Raw genomic sequence first — 16,464 nt, forward strand, 5'->3', positions numbered from 1 at the left:
ATTCCTCTGGAGTCGAAGCCAGGGACTAACCTCTCATCTCGAGTTGATTTTTGGTCCACGGAGCTCTTTCGTGTTGCTACAGTGACCTCAGGATCCCTCTAGCCTTGAAACAGTGTTCTTGGGGTTTCTCTGGAATGCCATCAAGGAAATCAAGGCTCCTTTCATGTGTGATGTGCATGACGGAATTGCTCTGCACGCAGTGCAGGGGAATCGGGCCTCATCTCGCTGCGAGGGGGAAGTCTCATGGTTTTTCTCGAGTTGCGGCGGGAACCTGGGGTATATTCTCGAGTTATGACGGGGATGGCCCTTCCACCCACGTGTTTGTTCTGCGACGTCAGGACTCCTGCCTAATTGCGAGGGACAACTCGGGATTCTCCTCGAGGCTTGCCAGGGCAATTGGGACGCCTCTCCAGCTGAGGCGGGAGACCAAGGGTCCCTTTCCACGTGCCACAGGAATCCTGGGACTCCTATCAAGTTTCACGAGGAGTCAGGCATCGTCTCCTTTGGAGGCACTGATCTCCGCGTACCTCTGGAGTTTTCAAAGGATGTGAGGCCTCCGGTCGCGATGAGGTGGGGAACTAGGTCTTTCTCTGTGGTTTTCACAGGGGATTCAGACATCCTGTCATCTTGGGAGATGCAAGACGAGCCTGCATTCAAGTCACAGCTGGGATATCCGGCCTTATTTCGAGTCAGGGCATCGCGGTGTTCATTCCACTTGAGGCCGCAAACTCAGGGTCCCTCTCACATACCTAGAGCTGAGAGAAGCCTCCTCTTGAGGTGCTTGTGGTAAGGTGGTATTCCTCTGGATTCGAAGCCAGGGACTAACCTCTCATTTCGAGTTGATTTTTGGTCCACGGAGCTCTTTTGTGTTGCTACAGTGACCTCAGGATCCCTCTAGCCTTGAAACAGTGTTCTTGGGGTTTCTCTGGAGTGCCATCAACGAAATCAAGGCTCCTTTCATGTGTGATGTGCAACACGGAATTGCTCTGCATGCAGTGCAGGGGAATCGGGCCTCATCTCGCGGCGAGGGGGAAGTCTCATGGTTTTTCTCGAGTTGCGGCCGGAACCTGAGGTATATTCTCGAGTTACGACGGGGATGGCCCTTCCACCCACGTGTTTGTTCAGCGACGTCAGGACTCCTGCCTAGTTGCGAGGGACAAGTTGGGATTCTCCTCGAGGCTTGGCAGGGCAATTGGGACGCCTCTCCAGCTGAGGCGGGAGACCAAGGGTCCTTTCCATGTGCCACAGGAATCCTGGGACTCCTATGAAGTTTCACGAGGAGTCAGCTTCGTCTCCTTTGGAGGCACTGATCTCCGCGTACCTCTGGAGCTTTCAAAGGATGTGAGGCCTCCGGTCGCGATGAGGTGGGGAACTAGGTCTTTCTCTGTGGTCTCCACAGGGGATTCAGACATCCTTTCGTCTTGGGAGATGCAAGACGAGCCTGCATTCAAGTCACTGCAGGGATATCCGGCCTTATTTCGAGTCAGGGCATCGCGGTGTCCATTCCACTTGAGGCCGCAAACTCAGGGTCCCTCTCACATACCTACAGCTGAGAGAAGCCTCCTCTTGACGTGCTTGTGGTAAGGTGGTATTCCTCTGGAGTCGAAGCCAGGGACTAACCTCTCATCTCGAGTTGATTTTTGGTCCACGGAGCTCTTTCGTGTTGCTACAGTGACCTCAGGATCCCTCTAGCCTTGAAACAGTGTTCTTGGGGTTTCTCTGGAGTGCCATCAAGGAAATCAAGGCTCCTTTCATGTGTGATGTGCAACACGGAATTGCTCTGCATGCAGTGCAGGGGAATCGGCCCTCATCTCACGGCGAGGGGGAAGTCTCATGGTTTTTCTCGAGTTGCGGCGGGAACCTGGGGTATATTCTCGAGTTACGACGGGGATGGCGCTTCCACTCACGTGTTTCTTCAGCGACGTCAGTACTCCTGCCTAGTTGCGAGGGACAACTCGGGATTATCCTCGAGGCTTGTCAGGGCAGTTGGGACGCCTCTCCAGCTGAGGCGGGAGACCAAGGGTCCCTTTCCACGTGCCACAGGAATCCTGGGACTCCTATCAAGTTTCACGAGGAGTCAGGCATCGTCTCCTTTGGAAGTACTGATCTCCGCGTACCTCTGGAGTTTTCAAAGGATGTGAGGCCTCCGGTTGCGATGAGGTGGAGAACTAGGTCTTTCTCTGTGGTCTCCACAGGGGATTCAGACATCCTTTCACATTGGGAGATGCAAGACGAGCCTGCATTCAAGTCACTGCAGGGCTATCCGGCGTTATTTCGAGTCAGGGCATCGCGGTGTCCATTCCACTTGAGGCCGCAAACTCAGGGTCCCTCTCACATACCTAGAGTTGAGAGAAGCCTCCTCTTGAGGTGCTTGTGGTAAGGTGGTATTCCTCTGGAGTCGAAGCCAGGGACTAACCTCTCATCTCGAGTTGATTTTTGGTCCACGGAGCTCTTTCGTGTTGCTACAGTGACCTCAGGATCCCTCTAGCCTGGAAAAAGTGTTCCTGGGCTTTCTCTGGAGTGCCACTAAGGAAATCAAGGCTCCTTTCATGTGTGATGTGCAACACGGAATTGCTCTGCACGCAGTGCAGGGGAATCGGGCCTCATCTCGCGGCGAGGGGGAAGTCTCATGGTTTTTCTCGAGTTGCGGCGGGAACCTGAGGTATATTCTCGAGTTACGACGGGGATGGCCCTTCCACACAAGTGTTTCTTCAGCGACGTCAGGACTCCTGCCTAGTTGCGAGGGACAACTCGGGATTCTCCTCGAGGCTTGCCAGGGCAATTGGGAAGCCTCTCCAGGTGAGGCGGGGGACCAAGGGTCCCTTTCCATGTGCCACAGGAATCCTGGGACTCCTATCAAGTTTCACGAGTAGTCAGGCATCGTCTCCTTTGGAGGCACTGATCTCCGCGTACCTCTGGAGTTTTCAAAGAATGTGAGGTCTCCGGTCGCGAGGAGGTGGCGAACTAGGTCTTTCTCTGTGGTCTCCACAGGGGATTCAGACATCCTTTCATCTTGGGAGATGCAAGACGAGCCTGCATTCAAGTCACTGCAGGGATATCCGGCCTTATTTCGAGTCAGGGCATCGCGGTGTCCATTCCACTTGAGGCCGCAAACTCAGGGTCCCTCTCACATACCTAGAGCTGAGAGAAGCCTCCTCTTGAGGTGCTTGTGGTAAGGTGGTATTCCTCTGGAGTTGAAGCCAGGAACTAACCTCTCATCTCGAGTTGATTTTTGGTCCACGGAGCTCTTTCGTGTTGCTACAGTGACCTCAGGATCCCTCTAGCCTTGAAACAGTGTTCTTGGGGATTCTCTGGAGTGCCATCAAGGAAATCAAGTCTCCTTTCATGTGTGATGTGCAACACGGAATTGCTCTGCCTGCAGTGCAGGAGAATCAAGCCTCATCTCGCGGCGAGGGGGAAGTCTCATGGTTTTTCTCGAGTTGCGGCGGGAACCTGGGGTAAATTCCCGAGTTATGACGGGGATGGACCTTCCACCCTCGTGTTTGTTCAGCGACGTCAGGACTCCTGCCTAGTTGCGAGGGACAACTCGGGATTCTCCTCGAGGCTTGGCAGGGCAATTGGGACGCCTCTCCAGCTGAGGCGGGAGACCAAGGGTCCCTTTGCACGTGCCACAGGAATCCTGGGACTCCTATCAAGTTTCAGGAGGAGTCAGGCATCGTCTCCTTTGGAGGCACTGATCTCCGCGTACCTCTGGAGTTTTCAAAGGATGTGAGGCCTCCGGTCGCGATGAGGTGGGGAACTAGGTCTTTTTCTGTGGTCTCCACAGGGGATTCAGACATCCTTTCGTCTTGGGAGATGCAAGACGAGCCTGCATTCAAGTCACTGCAGGGATATCCGGCCTTATTTCGATTCAGGGCATCGCGGTGTCCATTCCACTTGCGGCCGCAAACTCAGGGTCATTCTCACATACCTGGAGCTGAGAGAAGCCTCCTCTTGAGGTGCTTGTGGTAAGGTGGTATTCCTCTGGAGTCGAAGCCAGGGACTAACCTCTCATCTCGAGTTGATTTTTGGTCCACGGAGCTCTTTCGTGTTGCTACAGTGACCGCAGGATCCCTCTAGCCTTGAAACAGTGTTCTTCGGGTTTCTCTGGAGTGCCATCAAGGAAATCAAGGCGCCTTTCATGTGTGATGTGCAACACGGAATTGCTCTGCACGCAATGCAGGGGAATCGGGCCTCATCTCGCGGCAAGGGGGAAGTCTCATGGATTTTCTCGAGTTGCGGCGGGAACCTGGGGTATATTCTCGAGTTACGACGGGGTTGGCCCTTCCACCCACGTGTTTGTTCAGCGACGTCAGGACTCCTGCATAGTTGCGAGGGACAACTCGGGATTCTCCTCGAGGCTTGCCAGGGCAATTGGGAAGCCTCTCCAGGTGAGGCGGGGGACCAAGGGTCCCTTTCCATGTGCCACAGGAATCCTGGGACTCCTATCAAGTTTCACGAGTAGTCAGGCATCGTCTCCTTTGGAGGCACTGATCTCCGCGTACCTCTGGAGTTTTCAAAGGATGTGAGGCCTCCGGTCGCGATGAGGTGGGGAACTAGGTCTTTCTCTGTGGTTTCCACAGGGGATTCAGACATCCTTTCATATTGGGAGATGCAAGACGAGCCTGCATTCAATTCACTGCAAGGATATCCGGCCTTATTTCGCTTCAGGGCATCGCAGGGTCCATTCCACTTGAGGCCGCAAAATCAGGGTCCCTCTCACATACCTAGAGCTGAGAGAAGCCTCCTCTTGAGGTGCTTGTGGTAAGGTGGTATTCCTCTGGAGTCGAAGCCAGGGACTAACCTCTCATCTCGAGTTGATTTTTGGTACACGGAGCTCTTTCGTGTTGCTAAAGTGACCGCAGGATCCCTCTAGCCTTGAAACAGTGTTCTTGGGGTTTCTCTGGAGTGCCATCAAGGAAATCAAGGCTCCTTTCATGTGTGATGTGCAACACGGAATTGCTCTGCATGTAGTGCAGGGGAATCGGCCCTCATCTCACGGCGAGGGGGAAGGCTCATGGTTTTTCTCGAGTTGCGGCGGGAACCTGGGGTATATTCTCGAGTTACGACGGGGATGGCCCTTCCACTCACGTGTTTGTTCTGCGACGTCAGTACTCCTGCCTAGTTGCGAGGGACAACTCGGGATTCTCCTCGAGGCTTGTCAGGGCAGTTGGGACGCCTCTCCAGCTGAGGCGGGAGACCAAGGGTCCCTTTCCACGTGCCACAGGAATCCTGGGATTCCTATCAAGTTTCACGAGGAGTCAGGCATCGTCTCCTTTGGAAGTACTGATCTCCGCGTACCTCTGGAGTTTTCAAAGGATGTGAGGCCTCCGGTTGCGATGAGGTGGGGAACTAGGTCTTTCTCTATGGTCTCCACAGGGGATTCAGACATCCTTTCATCTTGGGAGATGCAAGACGAGCCTGCATTCAAGTCACTGCAGGGATATCCGGCCTTATTTCGAGTCAGGGCATCGCGGTGTCCATTCCACTTGAGGCCGCAATATCAGGGTCCCTCTCAGATACCTAGAGCTGAGAGAAGCCTCCTCTTGAGGTGCTTGTGGTAAGGTGGTATTCCTCTGGAGTCGAAGCCAGGGACTAACCTCTCATCTCGAGTTGATTTTTGGTCCACGGAGCTCTTTCGTGTTGCAACAGTGACCTCAGGATCCCTCTAGCCTGGAAACAGTGTTCCTGGGCTTTCTCTGGAGTGCCACTAAGGAAATCAAGGCTCCTTTCATGTGTGATGTGCAACACGGAATTGCTCTGCACGCAGTGCAGGGGAATCGGGCCTCATCTCGCGGCGAGGGGGAAGTCTCATGGTTTTTCTCGAGTTGCGGCGGGAACCTGGTGTATATTCTCGAGTTACGACGGGGATGGCCCTTCCACACAAGTGTTTCTTCAGCGACGTCAGGACTCCTGCCTAGTTGCGAGGGACAACTCGGGATTCTCCTCGAGGCTTGCCAGGGCAATTGGGAAGCCTCTCCAGGTGAGGCGGGGGACCAAGGGTCCCTTTCCATGTGCCACAGGAATCCTGGGACTCCTATCAAGTTTCACGAGTAGTCAGGCATCGTCTCCTTTGGAGGCACTGATCTCCGCGTACCTCTGGAGTTTTCAAAGGATGTGAGGTCTCCGGTCGCGAGGAGGTGGCGAACTAGGTCTTTCTCTGTGGTCTCCACAGGGGATTAAGACATCCTTTCATCTTGGGAGATGCAAGACGAGCCTGCATTCAAGTCACTGCAGGGATATCCGGCCTTATTTCGAGTCAGGGCATCGCGGTGTCCATTCCACTTGAGGCCGCAAACTCAGGGTCCCTCTCACATACCTAGAGCTGAGAGAAGCCTCCTCTTGAGGTGCTTGTGGTAAGGTGGTATTCCTCTGGAGTTGAAGCCAGGGACTAACCTCTCATCTCGAGTTGATTTTTGGTCCACGGAGCTCTTTCGTGTTGCTACAGTGACCTCAGGATCCCTCTAGCCTTGAAACAGTGTTCTTGGGGATTCTCTGGAGTGCCATCAAGGAAATCAAGTCTCCTTTCATGTGTGATGTGCAACACGGAATTGCTCTGCCTGCAGTGCAGGAGAATCAAGCCTCATCTCGCGGCGAGGGGGAAGTCTCATGGTTTTTCTCGAGTTGCGGCGGGAACCTGGGGTAAATTCCCGAGTTATGACGGGGATGGACCTTCCACCCTCGTGTTTGTTCAGCGACGTCAGGACTCCTGCCTAGTTGCGAGGGACAACTCGGGATTCTCCTCGAGGCTTGGCAGGGCAATTGGGACGCCTCTCCAGCTGAGGCGGGAGACCAAGGGTCCCTTTGCACGTGCCACAGGAATCCTGGGACTCCTATCAAGTTTCAGGAGGAGTCAGGCATCGTCTCCTTTGGAGGCACTGATCTCCGCGTACCTCTGGAGTTTTCAAAGGATGTGAGGCCTCCGGTCGCGATGAGGTGGGGAACTAGGTCTTTTTCTGTGGTCTCCACAGGGGATTCAGACATCCTTTCGTCTTGGGAGATGCAAGACAAGCCTGCATTCAAGTCACTGCAGGGATATCCGGCCTTATTTCGATTCAGGGCATCGCGGTGTCCATTCCACTTGCGGCCGCAAACTCAGGGTCCCTCTCACATACCTGGAGCTGAGAGAAGCCTCCTCTTGAGGTGCTTGTGGTAAGGTGGTATTCCTCTGGAGTCGAAGCCAGGGACTAACCTCTCATCTCGAGTTGATTTTTGGTCCACGGAGCTCTTTCGTGTTGCTACAGTGACCGCAGGATCCCTCTAGCCTTGAAACAGTGTTCTTAGGGTTTCTCTGGAGTGCCATCAAGGAAATCAAGGCGCCTTTCATGTGTGATGTGCAACACGGAATTGCTCTGCACGCAATGCAGGGGAATCGGGCCTCATCTCGCGGCAAGGGGGAAGTCTCATGGATTTTCTCGAGTTGCGGCGGGAACCTGGGGTATATTCTCGAGTTACGACGGGGTTGGCCCTTCCACCCACGTGTTTGTTCAGCGAAGTCAGGACTCCTGCATAGTTGCGAGGGACAACTCGGGATTCTCCTCGAGGCTTGGCAGGGCAATTGGGACGCCTCTCCAGCTGAGGCGGGAGACCAAGGGTCCCTTTCCACGTGCCACAGGAATCGTGGGACTCCTATCAAGTTTCACGAGGAGTCAGGCATCGTCTCCTTTGGAGGGACTGATCTCCGCGTACCTCTGAAGTTTTCAAAGGATGTGAGGCCTCCGGTCGCGATGAGGTGGGGAACTAGGTCTTTCTCTGTGGTTTCCACAGGGGATTCAGACATCCTTTCATATTGGGAGATGCAAGACGAGCCTGCATTCAATTCACTGCAAGGATATCCGGCCTTATTTCGCTTCAGGGCATCGCAGGGTCCATTCCACTTGAGGCCGCAAAATCAGGGTCCCTCTCACATACCTAGAGCTGAGAGAAGCCTCCTCTTGAGGTGCTTGTGGTAAGGTGGTATTCCTCTGGAGTCGAAGCCAGGGACTAACCTCTCATCTCGAGTTGATTTTTGGTACACGGAGCTCTTTCGTGTTGCTACAGTGACCGCAGGATCCCTCTAGCCTTGAAACAGTGTTCTTGGGGTTTCTCTGGAGTGCCATCAAGGAAATCAAGGCTCCTTTCATGTGTGATGTGCAACACGGAATTGCTCTGCATGTAGTGCAGGGGAATCGGCCCTCATCTCACGGCGAGGGGGAAGGCTCATGGTTTTTCTCGAGTTGCGGCGGGAACCTTGGGTATATTCTCGAGTTACGACGGGGATGGCCCTTCCACTCACGTGTTTGTTCTGCGACGTCAGTACTCCTGCCTAGTTGCGAGGGACAACTCGGGATTCTCCTCGAGGCTTGGCAGGGCAGTTGGGACGCCTCTCCAGCTGAGGCGGGAGACCAAGGGTCCCTTTCCACGTGCCACAGGAATCCTGGGACTCCTATCAAGTTTCACGAGGAGTCAGGCATCGTCTCCTTTGGAAGTACTGATCTCCGCGTACCTCTGGAGTTTTCAAAGGATGTGAGGCCTCCGGTTGCGATGAGGTGGGGAACTAGGTCTTTCTCTATGGTCTCCACAGGGGATTCAGACATCCTTTCATCTTGGGAGATGCAAGACGAGCCTGCATTCAAGTCACTGCAGGGATATCCGGCCTTATTTCGAGTCAGGGCATCGCGGTGTCCATTCCACTTGAGGCCGCAATATCAGGGTCCCTCTCAGATACCTAGAGCTGAGAGAAGCCTCCTCTTGAGGTGCTTGTGGTAAGGTGGTATTCCTCTGGAGTCGAAGCCAGGGACTAACCTCTCATCTCGAGTTGATTTTTGGTCCACGGAGCTCTTTCGTGTTGCAACAGTGACCTCAGGATCCCTCTAGCCTGGAAACAGTGTTCCTGGGCTTTCTCTGGAGTGCCACTAAGGAAATCAAGGCTCCTTTCATGTGTGATGTGCAACACGGAATTGCTCTGCACGCAGTGCAGGGGAATCGGGCCTCATCTCGCGGCGAGGGGGAAGTCTCATGGTTTTTCTCGAGTTGCGGCGGGAACCTGGTGTATATTCTCGAGTTACGACGGGGATGGCCCTTCCACACAAGTGTTTCTTCAGCGACGTCAGGACTCCTGCCTAGTTGCGAGGGACAACTCGGGATTCTCCTCGAGGCTTGCCAGGGCAATTGGGAAGCCTCTCCAGGTGAGGCGGGGGACCAAGGGTCCCTTTCCATGTGCCACAGGAATCCTGGGACTCCTATCAAGTTTCACGAGTAGTCAGGCATCGTCTCCTTTGGAGGCACTGATCTCCGCGTACCTCTGGAGTTTTCAAAGGATGTGAGGTCTCCGGTCGCGAGGAGGTGGCGAACTAGGTCTTTCTCTGTGGTCTCCACAGGGGATTCAGACATCCTTTCATCTTGGGAGATGCAAGACGAGCCTGCATTCAAGTCACTGCAGGGATATCCGGCCTTATTTCGAGTCAGGGCATCGCGGTGTCCATTCCACTTGAGGCCGCAAACTCAGGGTCCCTCTCACATACCTAGAGCTGAGAGAAGCCTCCTCTTGAAGTGCTTGTGGTAAGGTGGTATTCCTCTGGAGTTGAAGCCAGGGACTAACCTCTCATCTCGAGTTGATTTTTGGTCCACGGAGCTCTTTCGTGTTGCTACAGTGACTTCAGGATCCCTCTAGCCTTGAAATAGTGTTCTTGGGGTTTCTCTGGAGTGCCATCAAGGAAATCAAGTCTCCTTTCATGTGTGATGTGCAACACGGAATTGCTCTGCCTTCAGTGCAGGAGAATCAAGCCTCATCTCGCGGCGAGGGGGAAGTCTCATGGTTTTTCTCGAGTTGCGCCGGGAACCTGGGGTATATTCCCGAGTTATGACGGGGATGGACCTTCCACCCTCGTGTTTGTGCAGCGACGTCAGGACTCCTACCTAGTTGCGAGGGACAACTCGGGATTCTCCTCGAGGCTTGGCAGGGCTATTGGGACGCCTCTCCAGCTGAGGCGGGAGACCAAGGGTCCCTTTGCACGTGCCACAGGAATCCTGGGACTCCTATCAAGTTTCAGGAGGAGTCAGGCATCGTCTCCTTTGGAGGCACTGATCTCCGCGTACCTCTGGAGTTTTCAAAGGATGTGAGGCCTCCAGTCGCGATGAGGTGGGGAACTAGGTCTTTCTCTGTGGTCTCCACAGGGGATTCAGACATCCTTTCGTTTTGGGAGATGCAAGACGAGCCTGCATTCAAGTCACTGCAGGGATATCCGTCCTTATTTCGAGTCAGGGCATCGCGGTGTCCATTCCACTTGAGGCCGCAAACTCAGGGTCCCTCTCACATACCTAGAGCTGAGAGAAGCCTCCTCTTGAGGTGCTTGTGGTAAGGTGGTATTCCTCTGGTTTCGAAGCCAGGGACTAACCTCTCATCTCGAGTTTATTTTTGGTCCACGGAGCTCTTTTGTGTTGCTACAGTGACCTCAGGATCCCTCTAGCCTTGAAACAGTGTTCTTGGGGTTTCTCTGGAGTGCCATCAAGGAAATCAAGGCTCCTTTCATGTGTGATGTGCAACACGGAATTGCTCTGCACGCAGTGCAGGGGAATCGGGCCTCATCTCGCGGCGAGGGGGAAGTCTCATGGTTTTTCTCGAGTTGCGGCGGGAACCTGAGGTATATTCTCGAGTTACCACGGGGATGGCCCTTCCACCCACGTGTTTGTTCAGCGACGTCAGGACTCCTGCCTAGTTCCGAGGGACAACTTGGGATTCTCCTCGAGGCTTGGCAGGGCAATTGGGACGCCTCTCCAGCTGAGGCGGGAGACCAAGGGTCCTTTCCATGTGCCACAGGAATCCTGGGACTCCTATGAAGTTTCACGAGGAGTCAGCTTCGTCTCCTTTGGAGGCACTGATCTCCGCGTACCTCTGGAGCTTTCAAAGGATGTGAGGCCTCCGGTCGCGATGAGGTGGGGAACTAGGTCTTTCTCTGTGGTCTCCACAGGGGATTCAGACATCCTTTCGTCTTGGGAGATGTAAGACGAGCCTGCATTCAAGTCACTGCAGGGATATCCGGCCTTATTTCGAGTCAGAGCATCGCGGTGTCGATTCCACTTGAGGCCGCAAAATCAGGGTCCCTCTCACATACCTACAGATGAGAGAAGCCTCCTCTTGAGGTGCTTGTGGTAAGGTGGTATTCCTCTGGAGTCGAAGCCAGGGACTAACCTCTCATCTCGAGTTGATTTTTGGTCCACGGAGCTCTTTCGTGTTGCTACAGTGACCTCAGGATCCCTCTAGCCTTGAAACAGTGTTCTTGGGGTTTCTCTGGAGTGCCATCAAGGAAATCAAGGCTCCTTTCATGTGTGATGTGCAACACGGAATTGCTCTGCATGCAGTGCAGGGGAATCGGCCCTCATCTCACGGCGAGGGGGAAGTCTGATGGTTTTTCTCGAGTTGCGGCGGGAACCTGGGGTATATTATCGAGTTACGACGGGGATGGCGCTTCCACTCACGTGTTTCTTCAGCGACGTCAGGACTCCTGCCTAGTTGCGAGGGACAACTCGGGATTCTCCTCGAGGCTTGGCAGGGCAGTTGGGACGCCTCTCCAGCTGACGCGGGAGACCAAGGGTCCCTTTCCACGTGCCACAGGAATCCTGGGACTCCTATCAAGTTTCAGGAGGAGTCAGGCATCGTCTCCTTTGGAGGCACTGATCTCCGCGTACCTCTGGAGTTTTCAAAGGATGTGAGGCCTCCGGTCGCGATGAGGTGGGGAACTAGGTCTTTCTCTGTGGTTTCCACAGGGGATTCAGACATCCTTTCACATTGGGAGATGCAAGACGAGCCTGCATTCAATTCACTGCAAGGATATCCGGCCTTATTTAGCTTCAGGGCATCGCAGTGTCCATTCCACTTGAGGCCGCAAAATCAGGGTCCCTCTCACATCCCTAGAGCTGAGAGAAGCCTCCTCTTGAGGTGCTTGTGGTAAGGTGGTATTCCTCTGGAGTCAAAGCCAGGGACTAACCTCTCATCTCGAGTTGATTTTTGGTCCACGGAGCTCTTTCGTGTTGCTACAGTGACCGCAGGATCCCTCTAGCCTTGAAACAGTGTTCTTGGGGTTTCTCTGGAGTGCCATCAAGGAAATCAAGGCTCCTTTCATGTGTGATGTGCAACACGGAATTGCTCTGCATGTAGTGCAGGGGAATCGGCCCTCATCTCACGGCGAGGGGGAAGTCTCATGGTTTTTCTCGAGTTGCGGCGGGAACCTGGGGTATATTCTCGAGTTACGACGGGGATGGCCCTTCCACTCACGTGTTTGTTCTGCGACGTCAGGACTCCTGCCTAGTTGCGAGGGACAACTCGGGATTCTCCTCGAGGCTTGGCAGGGCAGTTGGGACGCCTCTCCAGCTGAGGCGGGAGACCAAGGGTCCCTTTCCACGTGCCACAGGAATCCTGGGACTCCTATCAAGTTTCACGAGGAGTCAGGCATCGTCTCCTTTGGAAGTACTGATTTCCGCGTACCTCTGGAGTTTTCAAAGAATGTGAGGCCTCCGGTTGCGATGAGGTGGGGAACTAGGTCTTTCTCTATGGTCTCCACAGGGGATTCAGACATCCTTTCATCTTGGGAGATGCAAGACGAGCCTGCATTCAAGTCACTGCAGGGATATCCGGCGTTATTTCGAGTCAGGGCATCGCGGTGTCCATTCCACTTGAGGCCGCAATATCAGGGTCCCTCTCAGATACCTAGAGCTGAGAGAAGCCTCCTCTTGAGGTGCTTGTGGTAAGGTGGTATTCCTCTGGAGTCGAAGCCAGGGACTAACCTCTCATCTCGAGTTGATTTTTGGTCCACGGAGCTCTTTCGTGTTGCAACAGTGACCTCAGGATCCCTCTAGCCTGGAAACAGTGTTCCTGGGCTTTCTCTGGAATGCCACTAAGGAAATCAAGGCTCCTTTCATGTGTGATGTGCAACACGGAATTGCTCTGCACGCAGTGCAGGGGAATCGGGCCTCATCTCGCGGCGAGGGGGAAGTCTCATGGTTTTTCTCGAGTTGCGGCGGGAACCTGGGGTATATTCCCGAGTTATGACGGGGATGGACCTTCCACCCTCGTGTTTGTGCAGCGACGTCAGGACTCCTGCCTAGTTGCGAGGGACAACTCGGGATTCTCCTCGAGGCTTGGCAGGGCAATTGGGACGCCTCTCCAACTGAGGCGGGAGACCAAGGGTCCCTTTCCACGTGCCACAGGAATCCTGGGACTCCTATCAAGTTTCAGGAGGAGTCATGCATCGTCTCCTTTGGAGGCACTGATCTCCGCGTACCTCTGGAGTTTTCAAAGGATGTGAGGCCTCCGGTCGCGATGAGGTGGGGAACTAGGTCTTTCTCTGTGGTCTCCACAGGGGATTCAGACATCCTTTCGTTTTGGGAGATGCAAGACGAGCCTGCATTCAAGTCACTGCAGGGATATCCGGCCTTATTTCGAGTCAGGGCATCGCGGTGTGCATTCCACTTGAGGTCGCAAACTCAGGGTCCCTCTCACATACCTAGAGCTGAGAGAAGCCTACTCTTGAGGTGCTTGTGGTAAGGTGGTATTCCTCTGGAGTCGAAGCCAGGGACTAACCTCTCATCTCGAGTTGATTTTTGGTCCACGGAGCTCTTTCGTGTTGCTACAGTAACCTCAGGATCCCTCTGGCCTTGAAACAGTGTTCCTGGGGTTTCACTGGAGTGCCATCAAGGAAATCAAGGCGCCTTTCATGTGTGATGTGCAACACGGAATTGCTCTGCACGCAATACAGGGGAATCAGGCCTCATCTCGCGGCAAGGGGGAAGTCTCATGGATTTTCTCGAGTTGCGACGGGAACCTGGGGTATATTCTCGAGTTACAACGGGGTTGGCCCTTCCACCCACGTGTTTGTTCAGCGACGTCAGGACTCCTGCATAATTGCGAGGGTCAACTCGGGATTCTCCTCGAGGCTTGGCAGGGCAATTGGGACGCCTCTCCAGCTGAGGTGGGAGACCAAGTGTCCCTTTCCACGTGCCACAGGAATCCTGGGACTCCTATCAAGTTTCACGAGGAGTCAGGCATCGTCTCCTTTGGAGGGACTGATCTCCGCGTACCTCTGAAGTTTTCAAAGGATGTGAGGCCTCCGGTCGCGAGGATGTGGGGAACTAGGTCTTTCTCTGTGGTCTCCACAGGGGATTCAGACATCCTTTCATATTGGGAGATGCAAGACGAGCCTGCATTCAATTCACTGCAAGGATATCCGGCCTTATTTCGCTTCAGGGCATCGCAGTGTCCATTCCACTTGAGGCCGCAAAATCAGGGTCCCTCTCACATACCTAGAGCTGAGAGAAGCCTCCTCTTGAGGTGCTTGTGGTAAGGTGGTATTCCTCTGGAGTCGAAGCCAGGGACTAACCTCTCATCTCGAGTTGATTTTTGGTCCACGGATCTCTTTCGTGTTGCTACAGTGACCGCAGGATCCCTCTAGCCTTGAAACAGTGTTCTTGGGGTTTCTCTGGAGTGCCATCAAGGAAATCAAGGCTCCTTTCATGTGTGATGTGCAACACGGAATTGCTCTGCACGCAGTGCAGGGGAATCGGGCCTCATCTCGCGGCGAGGGGTAAGTCTCATGGTTTTTCTCGAGTTGCGGCGGGAACCTTGGGTATATTCTCGAGTTACGACGGGGATGGCCCTTCCACCCACGTGTTTGTTCAGCGACGTCAGGACTCCTGCCTAGTTGTGAGGGACAACTCGGGATTCTCCTTGAGGCTTGGCAGGGCAATTGGGACGCCTCTCCAGCTGAGGCGGGAGACCAAGGGTCCCTTTCCACGTGCCACAGGAATCCTGGGACTCCTATCAAGTTTCACGAGGAGTCAGGCATCGTCTCCTTTGGAGGCACTGATCTCCGCGTACCTCTGGAGTTTTCAAAGGATGTGAGGCCTCCGGTCGCGATGAGGTGGGGAACTAGGTCTTTCTCTGTGGTCTCCACAGGGGATTCAGTCATCCTTTCGTCTTGGGAGATGCAAGACGAGCCTGCATTCAAGTCACTGCAGGGATATCCGGCCTTATTTCGAGTCAGGGAATCGCGGTGTCCATTCCACTTGAGGCCGCAAACTCAGGGTTCCTCTCACATACATAGAGCTTAGAGAAGCCTCCTCTTCAGGTCCTTGTGGTAAGGTGGTATTCCTCTGGAGTCGAAGCCAGGGACTAACCTCTCATCTCGAGTTGATTTTTGGTCCACGGAGCTCTTTCGTGTTGCAACAGTGACCTCAGGATCCCTCTAGCCAGGAAACAGTGTTCCTGGGCTTTCTCTGGAGTGCCACTAAGGAAATCAAGGCTCCTGTCATGTGTGATGTGCAACACGAAATTGCTCTGCACGCAGTGCAGGGGAATCGGGCCTCATCTCGCGGCGAGGGGGAAGTCTCATGGTTTTTCTCGAGTTGCGGCGGGAACCTGGGGTATATTCTCAAGTTACGACGGGGATGGCCCTTCCAAACAAGTGTTTCTTCAGCGACGTCAGGACTCCTGCCTAGTTGCGAGGGACAACTCGGGATTCTCCTCGAGGCTTGCCAGGGCAATTGGGAAGCCTCTCCAGGTGAGGCGGGGGACCAAGGGTCCCTTTCCATGTGCCACAGGAATCCTGGGACTCCTATCAAGTTTCACGAGTAGTCAGGCATCGTCTCCTTTGGAGGCACTGATCTCCGCATACCTCTGGAGTTTTCAAAGGATGTGAGGTCTCCGGTCGCGAGGAGGTGGCGATCTAGGTCTTTCTCTGTGGTCTCCACAGGGGATTCAGATATCCTTTCATCTTGGGAGATGTAAGACGAGCCTGCATTCAAGTCACTGCAGGGATATCCGGCCTTATTTCGAGTCAGGGCATCGCGGTGTCCATTCCACTTGAGGCCGCAAACTCAGGGTCCCTCTCACATACCTAGAGCTGAGAGAAGCCTCCTCTTGAGGTGCTTGTGGTAAGGTGGTATTCCTCTGGAGTTGAAGCCAGGGACTAACCTCTCATCTCGAGTTGATTTTTGGTCCACGGAGCTCTTTCGTGTTGCTACAGTGACCTCAGGATCCCTCTAGCCTTGAAACAGTGTTCTTGAGGTTTCTCTGGAGTGCCATCAAGGAAATCAAGTCTCCTTTCATGTGTGATGTGCAACACGGAATTGCTCTGCCTGCAGTGCAGGAGAATCAAGCCTCATCTCGCGGCGAGGAGGAAGTCTCATGGTTTTTCTCGAGTTGCGGCGGGAACCTGGGGTATATTCCCGAGTTATGACGGGGATGGACCTTCCACCCTCGTGTTTGTTCAGCGACGTCAGGACTCCTGCCTAGTTGCGAGGGACAACTCGGGATTCTCCTCGAGGCTTGGCAGGGCAATTGGGACGCCTCTCCAGCTGAGGCGGGAGACCAAGGGTCCCTTTGCACGTGCCACAGGAATCCTGGGACTCCTATCAAGTTTCAGGAGGAGTCAGGCATCGTCTCCTTTGGAGGCACTGATCTCCGCGTACCTCTGGAGTTTTCAAAGGATG

This window comes from Cervus elaphus, chromosome 13 (assembly GCF_910594005.1).
Source record: "Cervus elaphus chromosome 13, mCerEla1.1, whole genome shotgun sequence".
In the NCBI taxonomy this organism is placed as follows: Eukaryota; Metazoa; Chordata; class Mammalia; order Artiodactyla; family Cervidae; genus Cervus; species Cervus elaphus.